At 35.6% G+C, this 12302-nt stretch overlaps 1 protein-coding gene across 2 annotated transcripts in view; it reads right to left on the minus strand.

The window, feature by feature from the left end:
• The window catches only part of inavab (innate immunity activator b), a 28139-nt gene extending 16406 nt beyond the window's left edge, over nucleotides 1–11733 (minus strand). The window contains exon 1 of one of the 2 annotated variants that reach the window (XM_051122619.1): nucleotides 11613–11733. The gene's annotated coding sequence lies outside the window, so the exon portion shown is untranslated. Of the gene's footprint in view, nucleotides 1–1028; nucleotides 1175–11612 lie in introns of those variants that run through there. The other variant, XM_051122618.1, reaches the window with a different exon arrangement.
• Nucleotides 11734–12302: the final 569 nt, after the last annotated feature.

Genomic DNA, 12302 nt, shown 5'->3' on the forward strand with positions numbered 1-12302 from the left:
ATCACAAACTTTAAAGAGAAACAACGCAAAGAAATATCCTCATGTTAATAAGGTTTTATTCTAACTCTTATTTTTTATGATTCATACTTTTTATTTTTCTTCAATGGGCAAACAGTATATTCAATTTACAGATAATCAAATGTTTCGTATACCCCTTCCCCTAGCCCACCCAAACAACGTGTCAGGTACAATTATTTGTAAATTGCTATTGAAGATCTAACAAACACAATATATCTAATAAACTTAAAATAAAAAAAAGAGAAAGATAGCACAAATTATAACAGAATAAATCATTTACATTCTTACAATGCATCTCACCACAGGGATTTTAAAGAACCTCAAGGAATGCCAAATATCTACCCCACCTTCTCTCGTAAACCTCTATTTTTTCGAGTAATCTATATGACATTTTTTCATATGCGGCCACCTTCCCCAGTTCCGCAACCCAAAGATGGTGAACCTGCTGACCGCCATCCCCTCATAATAATTTGTCTCCCTATCATAATACCTATTTGAATCCACTCAGCCATCTCAACATTATTCTAACTCTTATTACCTGTTCTACCAATAATGTGTTCCACTATCCTATAACCAGTAGCAGTTATGTTTATAGTGGGAATGAGTTTTTATTTCTGCGTTTTATTAGTTGTAGTTGTAGTTGTAATATTAAAACAAAAAAAATCCTGCAAAGTTGTTTTATTGTTTGTTTTTGCTTGGCGCTATAACTTTTAAGTTAACGTTTCTTAACTGAAACTGAATGGCTTAAAAAAGTTGGTGTTTATTAGACTTAATATTAACCGATAACTGATTAAGTAGAAAAGTCAGTCAACCAGATGTTTAGAAAAAGCATAATTAAAACATATAAACTAATCCCAAAAATGTTGTGAGAATTCCAATTAACACATGACACAACCAGTGAGAACATGCTCTCAACAACAGAAAGTGAATACAAGACAACTGTGTTTGAAAGCTCTAAGCATTTTAGATTATAAGATAAACTACAGTCATTATCACATAAAACTACTCACATATTGTAAAACGCTGATTGCCCTTAAAGTATGAATGTATCCAAACAAAATCAGTTGATTTCCATTAGATGTCTAGCTCCACACTGCACTCTTGACTCTGGATGAGCACTAGCAGGAGTTCGTACTGTGAAATGAACCTGGGCGCGTCTTGCGCATACCTCTGTGTGTGTGTGTGTGTGTGTGAGAGAGAGAGAGATATCTCAGTGTCACACCTCCTGTACACACTTGATGAAGGCTAATAACTTCTGTTGTCTTTGTTATCAGCATGTGCATATACAAGTATGTAGCAAGTGTTGAAATCACATCATAAAAGTGTAAACAAGGCATCTAAGTCGAGACCACATTGAAAATCTTGGACGCGAAATGTAATTCAAACTTGGAAATAAACAATAGGCTTTTCACACTTGAAATAGTTAACTGGGTTATTGTAAAACTCAGTAAACAGAATCCTGGGTTATCTTGCTTTACATTTCACACTGCTCATACTTTACCCAAAGACTTTTTGGACTATAAATGTAAGAATGAAACGCTGAAATGTTTATTTAACAAAAAAAATAACCCCGGGTAAAATGCAATGCTGTTAACCCCACTAAAACCCCAATTAATTACAAGTGTGAAATGTTCATTTACCCAGTGGGTAAAAGCGGGGTTGGAACAAAGATAACCCAGGGTTAAGGGCAGTAGTTCACTTCCAGAACAAAAATTTACAGATAATGTACTCTGTTGTCATCCAAGATGTTCATGCCTTTCTTTCTTCAGTCGTGAAGAAATTATGTTTTTTGAGGAAAACATTTCAGGAATTATCTCCATATAGTGGACTTCAATGGTGCCAAAATGCAGTTTCAAGCTTCAAAGGACTCTTCCAAAATGCAAAGACTATTCAATGCAGCAATGCAAAACGATCAGTCATTTTCTAAAAAAAATGAAAATTTTAACCTCAAATGCTCATCTCGTCTAGCTCTGTGATGCACATGCGTACACTGTGTAAACTGGGTCAATACAGTTAGGGTGTGTCAAAAAACTCCCATCTCATTTTCTCCTCCAACTTCAAAATCATTCTACATCGCTGCAGAAGCACCGACCCAATGTTTACCCAGTGTGAACATGCAAAGAAGGTCAAACAAGGTAAAAAAAAAGGTAAAACAGCAATGTAGGATGATTTTGAAGTTCAAAATGAGATGGGAGTTTTTCGACACACCCTAACTGTATTGACCCGGATTACACAGAGTACGCATGCGCATCGCAGAGCTAGACAAGAAGAACGTTTGATGTTAAAAAGTATATAAATTTTTATTCTTTTTTTATAAAATGACAGATTGTTTCACTAGGTAAGACCCTTATTCCTTGGCTGGGATTGTTTACAGCCCTTTGAAGCTGCATTTAAACTGCATTTTGGACGTTCAAACTCGTGGGCACCATTGAAGTCCACTATATGGAAATAATGTCTCAAAAAACATAATTTCTTCATGACTGAAAAATAAAAGGCATGAACATTTTGGATGACAACAGGGTGAGTACATTATCTGTAACATTTTTGTTCTGGAAGTGAACTACTCCTTAAAAAAGCCCTAAAAACGTTTTGGTCAAGATGCTCTTCAGATCTTCTAAAATGATGCTTGATTTTAATATGATCATCAGGTTTCACACAAATGAGGAGCTGATGCAGTTAAAATATTGATATTGGAGCAAAGGTTTGAGAAAAATGTGTAGGAATTAAATTATTTTGGTTTAACTTCAGTCAGATTGGATACGTAGCAATGGAAAAGGTGTATTAAATGAGAAAAATGCAAAACACATACGTTTTTGCTGGTGCTATTAGACTTTTGGACTCTTTAGCATAGGCCTTCACAGGTCTGTGTTTTAATGAGATCCTACTGCCCTCTAATGGTAACACATAGGCCAACACTTTTTCAAACCATTAGCCTTTCTTCAAAAACTCATATGGATTACATTTATATTTAGTATAAAGAAGGAATTACAATAATCTTGAATATTTTTTGGGCATCTGATTTCTACAGCCTACTTTTGTCAGAGTACAGGTGTCCCAGATTACCCCAATTCACCATCTGCATTAAAGCTAACCAACTGATTTAAAGATAAGCAAACAAACCCTCAGTGATACTCTTTTAACAGTACTGTAATGCAAATGCTGTTGTCATGCATACAGTTACCTCAGTGAGGCATTGTGTAGACAATCATTGCACTCTGACATTCTGACCCAATAGGAAACCAACCCACACACAGATGTCAAAGGAACGCTTCTCCAGAGTACTGTGGGAGACGCTGCACCTGCTGCTCTCATGCATCGTTCACATACATTCAGGATCCTTGTTCTCACACTGGCTTTCCAAGAATGCCAGTTAAACGCCTATAGGAGCCACCACGGCTGCCAGACGGGATAGTATCCTATCGTCCAAGGAAACAAGACTGCTGGAGCATACCAGTATCTGGTTTCACAACTAGTCTACACCATTACTCTGTGTTAAAAAATTTGGCTACCGCATGTTCACATCAGGGGCGTTTCCTCTGAGGAGGTAAGGGAGGCAGAGCCTCCTCAACATTTTGAATGAGAAAAAAAATTGTAGTACAAAAATAAAACAATGGCAATATTACAAAATATAACATTAAAAAGAATATAAATAACTTCTACCAGTCTAAAAAAACATTGTCTGACAGCAACACCAGCAGGTAGTTACAGCGGGAGTCCTCGTCTTTTTTCACCTCTTCTGAGCCCACTGAGTTTGAGTGAGAGAATGCAATGTCTCCATTGTGATATGACTGGATATGACTGGTTATGTTCAGTTATAATTGGTTCATGCGATAAATCTTGCCTCTTGCATACGTGCGCATTCCGTGTTAACGAATCAGTCTGAATGAACAATATAATGGCGTTAATGGGAATACTAATTCAAAAAAGTAAGTAAACAACTCACACACTTAGATATAACCTCTTTGTCAAGGCAAAATCAAACTTCAAATGGCATGAAAACATGATATGTGGGAGTTTTTAGTGAGTAATCAGCTTAGTGAAATTGTCTGTGACCAATATTTACTGAGCTGACTTATGATCCAAAAAATCAAATAGTTAAAAGTTAATTATTGACAAGAATAACTAAGCATAAGTTCACAAATGAAATATAACGTTTAAATTGTTACTGCCTCGAGTTATTTTGGAAAAAATGTGAAATGCTTAAAAACACTAACTTTTTGAGATTCATACTTTAATAAATAGAACAAGGTTTTTCTTTTTCTGATAGTGTAAGTAATGTTTATTTAACCAAAAAAAAAAAAAAAATGTGACTGGGACATGAACTTACATTTGATTTAAAAGAAAGAAACTTTGAGTACTTTGAGTAAACAAGGAGTACTTTCCCTAATTTCTATATCTTGACATCCAATATATTAAAATAACATACAAACAACAGGGTTAAATCATCAGCTTTTTAAAAGTTTTCAAACTTCAAAAACAATACAAAATGCCATTAAAGTATCACAGTTTAATTAGATTCATGAGCTACAGTATACATCAGGTTTTCTGAGTCCATACAAATTAGAAATAGAAAGTCATACGGGTTTAGAACAACATAAGGGTTTGAAAAATGATGGCTGAATGCAGAAATCACTACTTGTCTTTGCCTAACATAACCATGGGCTGGGTTCCACAAACACTGAATTGAGCACTGACCTCTGAACTGACCAGATTTAGCCACAAGACTTATGTAGGAAGCAATTAAATTTTCTGGATCATGTTATTTGTGTCAAAACAAATCCCAAAGGGACTTCCCTGCTTGGAGAAACTGTAGGCCCAAGTGTACTATTTCAGACAAATTAGGAAAACACAGCTGATATTTAGTAGGGAACTTTCCGAGAACAGTTTTTAAGAACAGAAAATGCATAAAGGATGATTAAGAAAACAACAACAGTTAATTAGTGTTTGTTTATCTGGTAACTAGTGGAACGACACTGATTAGTTGATTCTAGTATCGTTTTTTTTTTTTCCATCTTCCTGTAGGTTTTCTCGTAATTGCGTGTTTACATCTCCCTTTTCTTACTTTTTTCTCCAGAATTCTGATATGAACTCGCAATTGCCAGTTATAGAAGTCAGAATTGTAAGACATAAACTCGCAATTCTGAGAACATATCAGTCTTTTTTCTCACAATTCAGAATTGCATGAAAAAAGTCAGAATTCTGAGTTTATACCATGCAATTCTGAGGAAAAAGTCAGAACTATGTGAAAAAAGTCAGAATTGTGAGATAAAAAGTCACAGTAACCTTTTTTAACTTTATATTCAGCAGTGGAAACAGGCTTTCATAAGAAAGCGAGTAGGACTCCTGCTGTAAAAGGGTTACTTGGGTCATGTCAAAAGCACATGTGAAGTTATGTAGCAGTGAAGTCTGCAAGGGCAGCAATGGGTCACACATCTAAACTAACAAACTGAGCAAGACAGTTGTAATAGAATACATACATTGTTTTTTTAGTGCAACATCCACTGGATTTCCATAGGATTAGCTGTCTACACGTTAAAGCTGAGATTGTATGGAAGCCTGCAGATTCATATCTCGCCTCTTCCCGAGGATGTGGGATATGTTAGATTAGCACGTATGGGAGCCGGAGAGGATTTTATTATTGTGGGGATCTCCCCCATCCTGCCCATTCAGTCAGGGAGCTCAGGCACGCTGGGAACACCAGTGAACTGTGACGGTCGCATATTAACCTTTACTTAGGACCTGTCTACACCAGGCATGAAAAATAACGAGAAATAGTCTTTGAGGAGAAAATTTACTTGATTTGCATTTAAGATGTACAAAATGCATATATTAAGGCATAAAATATGGCATCTTTTGCCAATTTATACAACGAAATATAGATGTCAAAACATTACAAAGATTACACACATACACTACCAGTCAAAAGTTTTTGAACAGTTAGATTTTTTTTTTTTTTTTTTTAAAAGTCTCTTCTGCTCATCAAGCCTGCATTTATTTGATTCAAAATACAGCAAAAACAGTACGTTTTTAAAATATTTTTACTATTTAAAATAACTGTTTTATATTTGAATATATTTTAAAATATAATTTATTCCTGTGATCAAAGCTAAATTTTCAGCATCACTACTCCAGTCTTCAGTGTCACATGATCCTTCAGAAATCATTCTAATATGCTGATTTGCTGTTCAAGAAACATTTTTTGTTATTATTATAAATATTTAAAATAGTTGAAAACACTTTTTCAGGATTCCTTGATGAATAGAAAGATCCAAAGATCAGCATTTTTCTGAAATAAAAAGCGTTTGTAACAATATACCATTCAAACACCATACTATTCAAAAACTTAGTCAGTATAATGTTTTTTCACACTTTGAAATCACAGGCATAAATGACATTTTAAAATATATTCAAATAGAAAACAGTTATTTTAGATAGTAAAAATATTTCAAAATGTTACTGTTTTTGCTGTAGCTCTGAACAAATAAATGCAGGCTTGGTAAGCAGAAGAGACTTCTTTAAGAAACATTAAAAATCTTACTGTTTAAAAACTTTTGACTGGTAGTGTACACAACCTTAAATGTTTGGGAAGGGGAAGATTTTTAAAAATGTTTTTGAAATAAGTCTCTTTGCTCACCAAAGCTACATTTATTTGATCAAATGTTACAATTTACTGTTTTTCTATTTTAATGTATTTTAAAATGAAAATTTTTCCTGTAATAGCAAAATTTCAACAGGTTTCACTCAAGTCTTCGATGTCAGAAATATGGTGAAATATACTAATACGCTGATGTGGTGCTCAAAAATACTTTCTTATTATGCTTGTGCTGATGTATAGAAAAGAACAGCATATATTTAAGACTGCACTTTTTGCAACAATGTACAGTAAAAGTGTCATTTTTGATCAATTCAATGCATCCTTGCTGAATAAATCTTTTGAATGGTAGTGTAATACATACACTAGTGGTAATATATATTAAATATAAAGTTTATGACTACATAACTAAACATATCTAAGCATTATTCTCAGTAACGTTATGCATGAGACAGAATGCACACTGTAAAAACATAATAACACTATAATACTTTTGACCTGAATTAAACAAGTGAATTAAATGTTACCACATGAAGCATGTTTTTAGTTTAGCAGACAAAACATTCTGTACCAATTAAAGTATTAGCATAAAGACAATGACCATAAGGTGAAACTAAATTACAGTCTAACAACTACTCTATATAAAATTACAACAAAGGTATCTGATGTACTGCGAGTGTAGCGGCGCAATCTAAAGCATAGCGTGTAAATAGAAATAGGATGTTACTCTTAAGAAGACGGATTATGTCAGACAGATGAGTAGGATTAGGGCAGATATTAGAAAAGATGAAAATGGTTTACTAAGGGGTAACCATAGCAAGACTTTTGTCAAAACAACATTCCACGAACCATCTTGTGACACTGCTATTTTCAAACATGAGGAAATGTTACATTTAGCCTTAATAGGAATAGGACGGGCCTCAAACTAGATCCTAAATATACCCTCTGTGGGTCAATGTCAGTAATTAGTGACTTCTAACTAGTATCCGTAGTATGACACTGGATAATTAAAGCTTTGCCGTGTGAGAGGAGGATCTCTGAGGCCTGTGAACACCAACACCGCACCCTGGCATTTGGTACTTGTGTGGCCGCGAGGCTCCCTTTTGGGAGAAAGAGGATGTAAAGTGGAAATTGGTTTCAAATGAGCCAAAGTACAGATGGATTCTCTGATGTGGACTGACGTGTCGTGCGCTGTACCACCAGCGCTGCAGCGCAGCACGAATCCCTCAGGCTTCAAACCTCAGGAGTACTTTCCCTACGTATATTCGTTACAACTGCGGCAAGACTCAGCAGATGAAACGAACCTCACAGATCCTGGCTTAACTCACTCTGTTTCACTGGGCGGTATGTCTGCTAGTGGAAAATCTTTGTGGCTAGTTCACCCAGGACGTAGCACACATTTGAATATAATCATTATAATAGGCAAAGAGCAGAAAGGGATCTTATTATAATATCACCGCCCCTTAAACTGCATGTTTTCACCCACAATGCCGTCATTTTGTTTTTGCAAGTGAAAACGATGTACCATTTCTAACGCCATGGCAAAAGTTTAAGCAAAGCATGCTAACTTTCTGTCTTTGGCTTCACAGAACATTATTTAGAGTCCCAGCCTCAGAAGAGACAAGAGTGCAGTGCATTTATTGATTTATTTACTGTATATTACGCAGCTGTCACACAGATCTAATATAAACGTGATTTCTTTACCAGATGTTTACCTTCATAATCCACTGCTTTTGCAACTAATGTGTTTTTAACATAAACTTGTGTGTATTTGACAGTTTAAGCGCAATAAGACATGAAAGAGAACTAGTACTCACATGCTGTATGACAGCCACTTTCTGTGCGCGTTCTTCAGATTTGTGCGCTCAGAAAATCCTATATCAGAAGTTAGTTTAAAACGCATGATGTCAGAGCAATAGACATGATAATCAAAACCAAACAGACGTTTTTCAGCAGAATATCTGAGGTAGGAGCTGTAAAGGCACAGCCCTATTTTGAAGAAGGGGGTGGGGAGCAGCAGCTCATTTGCATTTAAAGAGCCATGCATGAAAACAGCGTGTTTCTGCTTCCACTCAAAATAGGCATTTTCAAAATTATACAATAAATGATCTGTGGGATATTTGGAGCTGAAACTTCACAGACATATTCTGGGGACACCTGAGACTTATATTACATATTGTGAAAAAAGGGTATAATTGGTCTCCTTTAAAAATCTGGTTCACAATTCACACTTAAAGGAGAAGATCACTTCCAGAATGAAAATTTACAGATAATTTACTCACTCCCTTTTTCATCCAAGATGTTCAGGTCTTTCTTTCTTTAGTCGTAAAGAAATTATGTTTTTTGAGGAAAACATTTCAGCATTTCTCTCCATATAATGGACTGCTATGGTGCCCCGAGTTTGAACTTCCAAAACAAAGTTTAAATGCAGCTTCAAACGATCTCAGATGGAGCTGTAAACGATCCCAGCCGAGGAAGAAGGGTCTTATCTAGCGAAACGATCGGTTGTTTTCTAAAAAAATTACAATTTACATACTTCTTAACCGCAAACGCTCATCTTGGTCTAGTTCTGCTGAACTGTGTGTATTCCTGTTCATGACAGTTATGGTATGTCGGAAAACTCCCATCTTTAAAATCTTTAAAATCATCCAACATCGCTGCAGAAGTACCGACCCAGTGTTTACAAAGTGAACATGCAAAGAAGGTCAACTGCCCTTAATAAAAGGTAAAACAGCGATATAGGACGATTCTGAAGTTGGGGAGAAAATTAGATGGGAGTTTTTTGACATCCCTAACTGTCATAAACAGGAATGCACACAGTTCAGTAGAGCTAGACCAAGTTGAGCATTTGCAGTTAAAAAGTATATAAATTGTAATTTTTTAAAGAAAATAACCAACTGTTTTGCTATATAAGACCCTTCTTCCTTGTCTGGGATTGTTTACAGCCCTTTGAAGCTGCATTTAAACTACATTTTGGAAGGGGCACCAAAAAACATTAAAAAAAAACATAATTTCTTTACGACCGAAGAAAGAAAGACATGAACATCTTGGATGACAAGGGGGTGAGTTAATTATCTGTAAATTTTTGTTCTGGAAGTGAACTTCTCCTTTAATGAAAGTCTTTTCAGTGTAAGGTTATATCTGAGTTTACAACTTTGTTGCCATGACTAAATCCCTAACAAAGAAAAAGTGACAGGAACAAGTTTACAGCTCAAGTAAACTGAATAATTATTGTAATTCACTGTAACCTTGACGTTTGCTTTTACAAACAAGAAACGAATTAAAATTAACTGTTGTGGTATTTAACGATTATGCCAGTAATACTGTCGATTAAGCTTAACCTGTATTGAGGAATAGTTCTATGTAAACAGTGGAATATTACTGCCACAATAAATAAATAAATAAATAAATAAATACACAGGGCAGCATTGCATTGATGTTCTTTTATCTATTACTCATGAAAAACAATATCATTTTAATCACCCTTTCTTTATCCAAGAGGAAGTGCAGTGTTTCTTTGAAATCAGTGTGTTATGGTTACTTATGGCTTTAGTCGGTTCCTGTTTAGTCTTTGTGTCACCGCACAGGACAGCAGATAGATATTTTACGTATGCGACTGTGTAACAGTGATGCAGTTAATAAAAGACTATTTCTGACTAATTCCTTCAGGTTTACAAGAGCCGAATGATGCTGATACATTTGTTTACAAGACAGGAAACCACTCACTCACTTTTCTAGACTGACCGCTTTTACTCTGGACACCATACAGTACAAGATATTTTGTATGGGAAGGAAGGTATGAAATAGAAACATCACTCCAGCGCCTGTCATGGTATTAGGCCACATCCAGAGGTGCTAATGAGAGCCTTAAAACTGAGCTGTCGGCAGCAAACAATACACACACGCTGCTTGGCTCCGGTTTGGCCGACCCTGGCTATGAACCAACAAAGCCACAGATTCCAGGGCTATTCACGTTCACTGGTCTACACACCTCCCTCTGATGCCGGCCCACTCAAATCACCCTTGATGCTCTGAATCACACTGATCGCTGGATTCCACAGAATTACACAAGGAAAAATTGTTCAGCTGTCTTTCCTACACAAGAAACAACACACCTAAATAATAAAATGAGGCTGTAGAGCACTGACTTTATTAGTTCAAAGGTAAAATTGTAGATCTGTTTTGAGACTCATTGTGTCTTTGTAACCATCAAACCAAACCCCCGTTGTAGAAATGCATGTTCCCAGCTGAATTAATGAATGGTGTGTAAAATAATATCCAGGTTTAGACAATAAAACAATATAAGCATGTGATTCTCACGTGGCAGCTAAAATACCTGTGCAGGTTTCTTTCCTCCTTTGAAACAAAGCTTTATAACTTCTCTACACTGTGCACACAATATTATACTTCCATATAAACAACTATCACAAGAGCTGACTAACTTCCATTCTGTGTTTCACAATATAATATCATTTTGTCACTTCTTCTCAACTTTATGAGTTATTAGAGCTTAAAACTTAATTTTCTTAGTAACTAATTAAATTGCAGGTTGTATGAAGGCATCACTTCAATTGTACTTAAAAGTTTACAATATGGATTAGGAAACTGTTCTCTGGTTATTAATTAAATTAAATTTAATTAAACATCCAGAGTATCACAATTCATTAAAAATAAAATATTTTCAACATAAAGCCTGCATTTGTCATAGCTGCAAAATCTGAATCAGTGTATTTTGTTGCATTTTCCAGAATAATTCAAATCAAAGTCGGGTTACTGTTACTTTGTTCAGTTTTCTTAAATGCGTGGTGCTTTAAAACTACGTATTAGTAAATATATAGCTTATAACTTTTCTTTATAGATGTCCAACTTTGACTAGTTTGAAGAGTTTGAATACTTGTAAAACTTTGGTTGGCTGTGCTGTATAAGCTCAACTTTCATCTGGTGCGCTGTGTTAGATAAGGCTATGTGTATGTGTTATCGATTAAGTAAAATATTACCATACCTTTTGTCGTCATAACAGGAAAAGCTACTCAGAGTCGTCAAATCTTTACGCAATGCATTATCATGGGATATTATTTATCCACGCTTTCTCCAGCGCCGCATTCCAAATTGATGTAAGCGAGACGCTGAAGAATGGACGATACCAAACCACGCGAACTAAAGGTGTTGCTTCTCACGTAGATTCTCATTGATGGTTCCGAGAATAGAAATAGCATTTAAAAGAAATTCGTAAAGCAGCAAAGTCAACATCAGACGTCGGAAGAAGTGCGAGACCTGTCTTTTATTCTATGTCTTATGCGACAGCACTTTTAAGGAAACTTAAAATCATATCCCCCCCGCCATGTCACAATGGTACGCCCCTCACCCCTCCAGAAACTTTTTTTTCACAGCGCTGACTGAACTAGCGATGAGAAATCCGACTCATTTTCCCGAATCGGTTCTTTCAAACAACTTTGTGAACCGGTTATATTATTAACAATGTTGGTGGTAACGCATTACAACCAACGCGAGTTACAAAATCAGATAACTTTTTTCAAGTAACTAGTAAAGTAACGCATTACTTTATAATTAACAATAAAATATTGGAGCTTTTCAAATATGTAATGCCAGTTACTTTGTGTTCTGTGACCCTGGACCACAAAACCAGTCATAAGCGTGCATTTCTTTTTCTGTTGATGTGTGGTTTGTTAGG

The sequence above is a fragment of the Labeo rohita genome, chromosome 11 (genome assembly GCF_022985175.1).
Source record: "Labeo rohita strain BAU-BD-2019 chromosome 11, IGBB_LRoh.1.0, whole genome shotgun sequence".
In the NCBI taxonomy this organism is placed as follows: Eukaryota; Metazoa; Chordata; class Actinopteri; order Cypriniformes; family Cyprinidae; genus Labeo; species Labeo rohita.